The sequence below is a fragment of the Dermacentor variabilis genome, chromosome 1, assembly GCF_050947875.1.
Source record: "Dermacentor variabilis isolate Ectoservices chromosome 1, ASM5094787v1, whole genome shotgun sequence".
In the NCBI taxonomy this organism is placed as follows: Eukaryota; Metazoa; Arthropoda; class Arachnida; order Ixodida; family Ixodidae; genus Dermacentor; species Dermacentor variabilis.
In genome coordinates, this window is record NC_134568.1 from 11,551,961 (window position 1) to 11,562,592 (window position 10,632).

Consider the following 10,632-nt stretch of genomic DNA (forward strand, 5'->3'; position numbering starts at 1 on the left):
TAATAGGCAGTAGAGAAAGCAGCATTCAGAGCAGCCATGGATTTGAAGTCGTTGCGCAAACCGAAATTGCTGGAGCTTGCAAGAGAGTTGGGTCTGGATGTCTCAGACAAACTCAGAAAACCTGAACTGCTAAAGGCTATTCTTGAGTTAGAGGCTGAGGATGACGAGCTGTCGGAATGCCTTGAGACCATTGAAGAGAGGGAGACTGCAAAAAGACAGGAGCGCGAACTTAAAGAGCAAAAAGAAAAAGAAGAGCGTGAACGTAAAGAACAGAAAGAAAAAGAAGAGCGTGAACGTAAAGAACAGAAAGAAAAAGAAGAGCGTGAACGTAAAGAACAGAAAGAGCGAGAGCAACAAGAGCGTGACCGTCAACACGCTTTGGAAATGAAGCGTCTTGAGGTAGAGATGGAACGCGCTCGTAATGGAAGTCAGGCACACGGTGCAGGAGAACGCGTATTGTTCAAAATGACTGACCTGATGCGGCCGTTTAAGCTTGGAGAGGACATTGGTTTGTTCCTGGTTAACTTTGAGCGAACGTGCGAGAAGCAGGGGTTCTCTCGGGAAACGTGGCCACAGCGCTTGCTCACTTTGTTACCCGGCGAGGCGGCCGACGTAGTCGCTCGCTTGGATAGAGAGGAGGCAGAGGATTTCGACAAAGTGAAATCGAGTCTGCTAAAAAAGTACCGGCTGTCAGCGGAGGCGTTCCGTCGGAAGTTTCGGGAAAATGAGAAAGGCAAAAGTGAGTCATATACAGAGTTTGCGTACAGGCTTATGTCAAACATGCAGGAGTGGCTCAAAGAAGAGAAAGCGTTTGGTGACCACGATAAAGTTCTGCAGTGTTTCGGGCTAGAACAGTTTTATAGTCGGTTACCTGAGAACGTGCGGTACTGGGTCTTGGATAGGCCAGACGTTTGTACGGTGGCTAAAGCCGCTGAGCTAGCCGAGGAGTTTGTGACGCGTCGGGCTCGCGGAGCTAAGGACGGTCAAAAGGGTGAATTTGGCTCGAAGTTTGAGAGGCCGAGGTTCACGCCCATGAGATTAAAGGGGGACACGCGTAGTGAGGATGCGAGTGAAAGCAGTCCGACCAAGCGTAAAGAGACGGCGGCAGCCAAACGCAGAAAGCGGTTCGAGATGAGGCGAGCGCGCGTGTGTTATACGTGCCAGAAGCCGGGTCACTTTTCGGCGCAGTGTCCGGAAACAACACCAAAAGTTGTGTTTTTTTCAATAGGCAGCACTGACGAGAACATGAAGCTTCTCGAGCCTTACATGCGAGACCTCCTCGTGAACGGGAAAGAGTGCCGAGTGCTTCGCGATTCCGCAGCTACAATGGATGTAGTTCACCCGTCTTATGTAGAACCCCATATGTTCACGGGCGAGTGCGCATGGATCAAGCAAGCCGTGGAAGCTCATAGCGTGTGTCTGCCAGTAGCAAAAGTGCTTATTGAAGGACCTTTCGGAGCGCTTGAGACGGAGGCGGCAGTGTCATCTATGCTGCCCCCCCCAGTACCCGTACCTATTTTCAAACAGGTCCGATCCCCTCCTGCGCGAGAAGGGGCTTTTCTTTGGTGAGGCTAGCGTTCAGGCCTTAACCAGGTCGAAGGTTCGGGAGCTCGCTGCAAAGGCGGTAGTTGCGGGGCCGACGTTATCGAACAATGAAAAAGGGTCAGAGGTGCAGCAAGCTGACGAACTGAATAAAATTGAGTCTGTAGCGTTGAAGGCGCCAGATACTGGAGAGGAAATGCCCGATAAGGGAAAGTTAGAAGAGCTATCTACAGATTTGCTCATCGCGCCTACGTCAGACGGACTTGATAGGTTGCTAAAAGTCAGCCGGTCGGCTTTGATAGCCGAGCAAAAGAAGGATGGCAGCCTGGAAAACGTGCGCTGCAATGTCAAGGAAGGTATCGCCAGGAAAAATGCGCGTTTTGTGGAAAGAGGTGGAGTCCTGTACCGGAAGTATCTAGACCGCAGAGGAGTGGAGTTCGATCAGCTGATCGTTCCTCAATGCTATCGTCAGGATCTGTTGCGCTTGACGCACGGGGGTTCGTGGTCCGGACACCTAGGAGTTAAGAAAACTAAGGACCGTCTCTTGCAAGAGTACTATTGGCCAGGGTGTTTTCGGGACGCAGACCATTTCGTGAAGACATGTGACACTTGTCAGCGGGTGGGCAAACCAGGGGACAAATCAAGGGCGCCGTTGAAATTGGTACCTATCATTACGGAGCCTTTTAGACGGCTCGTTATTGATACAGTGGGACCTCTGCCGGTAACAGCCACGGGGTACAGACACATTTTGACTGTGATCTGCCCAGCGACAAAGTTCCCTGAAGCAGTGCCGCTTAAAGAACTCAGCTCAGTTGAGATAGTCAATGCACTACTGTCCATATTTGCGCGAGTTGGTTTTCCTGCGGAAATCCAATCAGATCAGGGCACAGTGTTTACTAGCGCTTTGACGACAACTTTTCTCGAAAGGTGTGGGGTAAAGCTGCTACACAGCTCAGTGTACCACCCACAGTCGAATTCCGTTGAGAAGCTCCACTCCGTCATGAAGCGCGTGTTGAGAGCCTTGTGTTTTGAACATCAAACTGACTGGGAGCTGTGTCTGCCTGGGGTGATGTTTGCTTTAAGGACCGCGCCGCATGCGGCTACGGGGTTTTCGCCAGCTGAGCTGTTGTACGGTCGCTCGCTTCGGTCTCCGCTTCGCATGCTTCGAGAATCATGGGAAGGCAGGGGCGACGACCCAATCGTGGTGGAGTACGTGCTTCAGCTCCTCGAACGCTTAAGAAGGGCACAGGAGTTGTCAGGTGAAGCAATGACAAAGGCCCAGCAGAGGGCCAAGGTTTATTATGATCGGACCGCCAGGGCCCGTCGTTTTGAGGTGGGCGATGAGGTCATGATATTGCGCACATCGCTAAACAACAAACTAGACGTGCAGTGGGAGGGCCCAGCACGAATTGTTCAGAAACTGTCGGACGTTAACTACGTGGTAAGTCTGCCAGGAAAGCGGAAAGCACAGCAAGTTTACCACTGTAATCTGCTCAAACCTTATAGACAAAGGGAAGCAGTGGTGTGCATGATGGTAAACGTTCCTGAAGAGCTTCCGGTCGAGCTTCCGGGACTAGGCTCAGTGACGAACAGGGAAGACACCGGTCAAGTCATTAGTGACCTTATCAGTAAAGCACCGCTGTCGCCTGAGCAGAAAACCGAACTACACCAGCTATTACAAGAGTTTCAAGGTCTGTTCTCTGAGAGGCCTGGTAGGACTTCTGTCCTTACTCATGACATAGAACTTACCTCCCCAGAGCCAGTACGATCCAAGGCGTATCGGGTGTCACCCCGCCTGAGCGATATTATGGAGGCTGAGGTAAAGAAAATGCTACAGCTCGGTGTTATTGAGGCAGGTGAGAGTGATTATACCTCCCCTTTGATTTTAGTTGAGGTACCGGGCAAGGAACCTCGTCCTTGCGTCGACTACCGCAGGCTTAATTCCATCACTAAGGATCAAATTTATCCGATCCCTAACATCGAGGAGCGCCTTGAGAAAGTTAGTAGCGCTCAGTTTATTTCCACCCTAGATCTTGTCAGGGGTTATTGGCAGGTTCCACTTACAGAAGAGGCTAGTAGGTATGCGGCGTTCATTTCACCAATGGGAACATTCCGTCCTAAAGTATTGAGTTTTGGTTTGAAGAACGCGCCATACTGTTTTTCAAGCCTCATGGATAAAGTGTTGCGGGGACAGCAAGAATTCGCTTTACCGTATCTAGACGACGTAGCGATATTCTCCGCATCCTGGTCTGAGCATATGGCACACTTGCGGGCAGTGCTAACCCGCCTGCGCGAAGCGGGCTTGACAGTCAAGGCTCCTAAGTGCCAGTTAGCACAGGCCGAGGTTGTCTACCTCGGTCACATGATTGGTCAGGGTCGTCGCCGCCCCTCTGAAATAAAAGTGGCCGCTGTGCGAGACTTTCCGCAACCGCGCACGAAGACCGATATTCGGTCGTTCTTAGGTGTCGCCGGCTACTATCAGAGGTACATCCCCAGGTACTCTGATATCGCGGCTCCCCTGACGGATGCTCTAAGAAAGACAGAGCCTCAAACAGTCGTCTGGGACGAGACAAAGGAAAGAGCTTTTAGCGCCCTAAAGAGTGCCCTAACAGGCCAGCCTGTGCTACGATCGCCAGACTGTACAAAATGGTTCGTTGTTCAGTGCGATGCTAGTGAGCGAGGCATGGGCGTTGTACTGTGCCAACGGGAAAAGGGAGAAGTAGAACACCCCGTCCTGTATGCTAGTCGTAAGCTGACCAGTCGTGAGCAGGCGTATAGCGCCACCGAGAAAGAGTGTGCATGTCTCGTGTGGGCCGTTCAGAAATTGTCATGCTATCTAGCCGGCTCGAGGTTTATCATTGAGACGGATCACTGCCCTCTCCAATGGCTGCAGACCATCTCTCCCAAAAATGGCCGCCTCCTGCGCTGGAGCCTGGCTTTGCAACAATATTCCTTTGAGGTGCGTTACAAAAAGGGGAGTCTCAACGGTAACGCCGATGGCTTAAGTCGAAGCCCCTAACGTAGGAATCAGCCTCAAAATTGTTTGTTACTGATGTTTTTCTTCCTGAGGCAGGATTTTTTTTAACATATTGCTTTTGTTTAGTGTTTCAAAGTGATGATATGCTTTTTAGTGCAATTTTCCAATTTGTGGACGCGTTCTGAGTGATGCTAGACTACTGTAAGGAACTAGGCAGTGGTATAAAAAGGGGAAAGAGCCTGGCAGGGCTTAGTGAGGGTTGTGCCGTGCTTGCTGACTGAGCGGTTGAGTTTCAGCGTAGTTCTAACGCTTGCCGGGAACGAGAACAAGAATGTGAACTCTCCCGAAGTCACTTTGCAGTGTCCCGTGCGAACCTGAACGAGAGAACGAGGCCTTCTCTGTGCGCTGCGCTCAAGAAACGTCGAGGGACGCCCGACTTCGGTTATGAGCATCATCGAGCGACATCCCTCCGGACAGCGGATGCAGTCCCCTGTCCATCGGGATCTCCTTCCCCCGGCGGGGCGGTCTGTTACGTTTCGCCTACGACGCGCGGTTTAGCCGGCGCGACTGCAACAAAGCGGCAGACATTTTGGCCCGTTCGGCGTCGCCGCTACGCTCCCCGCCAAGCGCGTCCAGGCATGTTCCGATGCCACGTGTCTTCATGTGCGTGTGTGAGTGTATGTGCCATTGTGCCCGACTGGAGGCGCTACGAGAATAGAAGTCACCTTCTCCTCCCAGCCATTGTGCCCGACCAGAGGCGCTACGAGAGTAGAAGTTACCTTCTCCTCCCAGTCATTGTGCCCGACCAGAGGCGCTACGAGAGTAGAAGTTACCTTCTCCTCCCAGTCATTGTGCCCGACCAGAGGCGCTACGAGAGTAGAGGTTACCTTCTCCTCCCAGTCTTTGTGCCCGACCAACGGCGCTACGACAGTATGCGTCACCTTATCCCATTGTACAATCACGTGCTCGTCTATGGAGGGGTTCCTTCTTGCCCTCAACTGCGAGAGTATAAAAACAGCTGCCCCCGGACGCCAAAAGGAGGGCTCCGATTTCTTCTGTTGAGTAAAGTGCACTCCCGTCTCTCTACTTCGGTCAACCGGACCGCCAACTCTTTGCGATGTTAAAATAAACAAGTTGTTTTGTTGTTACCAGTCGACTCATGCTTTGCCGGGACCTTCGGATGCTTCCAGTTGTACCCCAGGCCGCCAGGCCAACGCTACCCTTGGGGCTTGCGACCCAGGTGCAACAACGGGAGTCAGCGCCGAGTTCCCAACAAATCGTACCAGCGGGTACGACCACAACAACTCGTACCAGCGGTGCGATTCAAACACGGGGAAGGGAGGGGAGTCGTAGTTACGGTATCTATCGTAATCTCATTTTTTGAGTGGTCGAGAGAATATTTAGCAGATTCTAGCAGACTTCGAATGCTGTCTTAAAAGGAGCTCCTCTTTTAGCGAAATTACAATAGTGATTTCCAGTGCCTGACGTTCATAATGTAGACATTGCGTTGCAATAACTGTCCCTGCAATTTCTGCACTACCCTTCGTATTTCAAAACACGAATCCATCTTCGAAATATATACAATAATCGTTTTGCCATCAACGTAAGCAGGTGTCCTAGATTTGACTTTCCATGACCCGTAGCGTCGTTATCTTTTTTTTTTTGTAGATGAACGAATGCTTTATTCGTATTAGGCAGTTAAGGACTGGACCACAGAGAAAAAGAAATTAATAATATTTGGGGTTTTACGTGCCAAAACCACTTTCTGATTATGAGGCACGCCGTAGTGGAGGACTCCGGAAATTTTGACCACCTGGGGTTCTTTAACGTGCACCTAAATCTAAGCACACGGGTGTTTTCGCATTTCGCCCCCATCGAAATGCGGCCGCCGTGGCCGGGATTCGATCCCGCGACCTCGTGCTCAGCAGCCCAACACCATAGCCACTGAGCAACCACGGCGGGTGGAGAAAAAGAAATTACGGCGGAACTCATCTTATAATGAATCTCGATGGTAATGCGGATAGTACTCGGGCAATGTAGGGACAGACCGTATTCCTAAGTCACGTTTATTTAAGACTGGGTGACGTAGTGGTAATTCTGAGTCTTTCATTGTTTCGGCTATATGCCACATGTTCCGATATCGTCGCACTTTGTTATGTCAGTCGCTTTCCAAGGTGGCCCACAATCATGGAGGCATGACGCCGACGCAGTGATGATAAATGAAGGAGACGGAATGATAATCGATTGAATAATAATAATAATATTTGGGGTTTTACGTGCCAAAACCACTTTCTGATTATGAGGCACGCCGTAGTGGAGGACTCCGGAAATTTTGACCACCTGGGGTTCTTTAACGTGCACCTAAATCTAAGCACACGGGTGTTTTCGCATTTCGCCCCCATCGAAATGCGGCCGCCGTGGCAATCGATTGAACGACATAGGGATATAACGACGAAGGCATAACAACAATGTGAGGTCGATTCTTAAATTATGACGATGTTATAACGATGAAAACGTGACGATGACATGCAAACAATGAGATGGCGACGACTGTATGACGATGATAGCGTGACGATGACACTACGACGACAACCGGATGAAGAAGCGGCAATAACGGCGATGGGGTTAATAAAACGGCATGATGATGACGGTGTGACAACGGATGCATGTAGCGTCTGTGTGACGATGACGCAATGACAACAGCTGCATAATCACGATTGAATGCCGACAGCATAATTACGGTAGAATGACGAACAAGGAATGCCGTTGATGGATCGAAGAAGTTGGTGTGAGGACAACGGCAATGTGTCAATGGGAAGATGATACTGAAGTGATGAGGATGGTGAAACGATAGCGTAACGACGATGGTGTGAAGACAAACGTATGACGACGACGGCATGACGAGAGTCGGATGTCGAAGTTACTATGGTGACGATAGAACGACCGCGCTGGCATCCCGACAGTGGTATGACAACCAATACATGACGACGACTGTATGGCGACGATGCAGCGATGACGACGGCACGACAACCGCATGGGGACAATAGAATGACAAGTGTATGATGACAGCGGAGTGACAATGACTATCACAAAGCCTGTATGACGACGATGGCGTGACGATGGCATGACGAGAGCCGGATGACGAAGCTGAAGTGGGAATGATGGCACGACCACGACAGTATTACGACGACGGTCTGACGATGGAGCGTGATAGCGACTGTCTAACGATGACGACATAACAAGGGTGGCATAATCATGATTGAATGACGACGATATGATTACTACGCGATGACGAAGAAAGACTGACGTCGATGAAACAGCGAAGGTGGTATGGCGTCGATGACATGATGACAATGAAATGATGTTACTAAAGGGATTGCAATGATAAAACGACAGCGTGACGACGACAGCATGACGATGACTGTGTGACGACGATGGCGTGATGGCGACGGCACGACGAGAGTGGGATGCAAGGCTGGGATGACGCCGATGCAACGACTACGACGGCATCATGACCCCGAACCCATACCTTGTGGCCTAAGTGATGCAACAACTTGGACCATTGGGTCGGAGTAGAAGGCGTGACGACGACAGCATGACGAGTCAGATCGCGAAGCTGGAATGACGACTATTGAACCACCCCGACGGCATGACTATGGCGATGTGACAACGAATGCATGACGACTGCATGACAACGATGGCGTGACGACGACGGCACAACCAGTGTTGGATGACCGAAGATGGAATGACGACAATGGAACAACCACGACGGTATCACGACCACGAGCACATGCCTAATGGCCCAAGCAGGTGGAGAACTTGAGCAATTGGGTCGTCGTAAAAAAGATTAGATAGATAGATAGATAGATAGATAGATAGATAGATAGATAGATAGATAGATAGATAGATAGATAGATAGATAGATAGATAGATAGATAGATAGATAGATAGATAGATAGATGGATGGATGGATGGATGGATGGATGGATGGATGGATTGATGGATGGATATTCTCTCTCTTTTTCTCTCTCTTGGTTGAGCTGTTTAAAGGCGCAAACAAATGCTTCCGTGCAGGAAGTGTTCGTTGGTGTGTAGTGTTTTGGTTTCTGTTAGATGTGGTCAGCTGTCAGATGTGTCAACTTTGTCGCGTGCTCTACACTTGCTAGTGGTCACTTAACAAGAAGAGCGCTCATCGCAAACACTAAAGGAAGTAGTAGTAGTAGTAGTAGAAAACTTTATTTGTAATTTGGTAATGAAGTCCCAGAGAGTGGAGCCCTCAGCGCAGGAATATTCCCTTAAACAGGCTCCCACAAGGCATTAAATCCGCATAATCTCGTCCGTGCTTTTTGACTTGCTTTTTTGCCCATCCTATCAATGTCATTCTTTTCTATCGTTCCTCATAGATTGAAACCAATAAGCTTTTGCCGTCGTGAGATCTAGGGAGCGGAGGCAGTGACCGCAATGCAATGTTTTCTATTATTGGCGGGTGGTTCACAGAATAGTAGGTTTAAAGACGCTGCCGTGAACGTTTGGCGCTGGCATTTAAGTCATAATGATTTTCGCCAGCGTGCATGTGCGATCTAGTGATCAGTTTCAGTGGTACTTTCGGTGGTACTTTGAGTGGTACTTACTAGTTGGCAGGCTAATTTTTAAGGACCGTCATCTGCCGTGGGAACAACACTTCCTTTTACGATGCCCTCTTGGGAATGTTGCGAAAGTCATAAAAACATTTTTTTTGTACCCTCTAAAATATCTAAAAGAAGTGGCGCCTATTTTTGTATGCACAGATATCACGGCTAATTTGCGGACACCCACGTGAGAGTAACGAATAAGTATACACACCTCAACTGCATGAATGAACATTGCATTTATCAACATATTGATCATTCAGGGACTTGTAATTGTTGCTTCCATGTACATCAGGAGGCGCATGATGCTTCAAAATAATAATTTCGTAACCATAGCGCCATCTGACATTCAAGCTGCCTGGTGAAGAGTACAAATCGCGAATGCTCCCATGACTACAATGCTGTCTTCCAATCGTCTCATGGGTCATCGCGACGCAGCAGAGGGTGCTAAGAATCCCTGGCTCCGGACAGGCCGTCATTGGAATATGAACCTGGCAACGTTTAACGCTATAACGTTATCTAGTGAGGCGAGTCTAGCAGTGCTATTGGAGGAATTAGAGGGCAGTAAATGGGATATGATAGGGCTCAGTGAATTTAGGAGGCCAAAAGAAGCATATACAGTGCTAAAAAGCGGGCACGTCCTGTGCTACCGGGGCTTAGCGGAGAGACGAGAACTAGTAGTCGGATTCCTGATTAATAAGAATATAGCTGGTAACATACAGGAATTCTATAGGGTTAACGAGAGGGTGGCAGGTCTTGTTGTGAAACTTAATAACAGGTACAAAATGAAGGTTGTACAGGTCTACGCCCCTACACCCAGTCATGATGACCAGGAAATCGAAAGCTTCTATGAAGACGTGGAATCGGCGATGGGTAGAGTGAAAACAAAATACACTATACTAATGGGCGACTTTAATGACAAGGTAGGCAAGAAGCAGGCTGGAGACAAGGCAGTGGGGGAATATGGCATAGGCACTAGGGATAGCAGGGGAGAGTTATTAGTAGATTTTGCGGAACAGAATAATATGCGAATAATGAATACCTTTTTCCGCAAGCGGGATAGCCGAAAGTGGACGTGGAGGAGCCCGAACGGAGGGACTAGAAATGAAATAGACTTCATACTCTGCGCTAACCCTGGCATCATACAAGATGTGGACGTGCTCAGCAAGGCGTGCTGCAGTGACCATAGGATGGTAAGAACTCGAATTAGCTTAGACCTGAGGAGGGAACGGAGGAAACTGGTACATAAGAAGCCGATCAATGACTTAGCGCTAAGAGGGAAAATAGAGGAATTCCAGATCAAGCTACAGAACAGGTATTCGGCTTTAACTCAGGAAGAGGACCTTAGTGTTGAAGCAATGAACGACAATCTTGTGGGCATCATTAAGGAGTGTGCAATGGAAGTCGGTGGTAACTCCGTTAGGCAGGATACCAGTAAACTATCGCAGGAGACGAAAGATCTGATCAAGAAACGCCAATGTATGA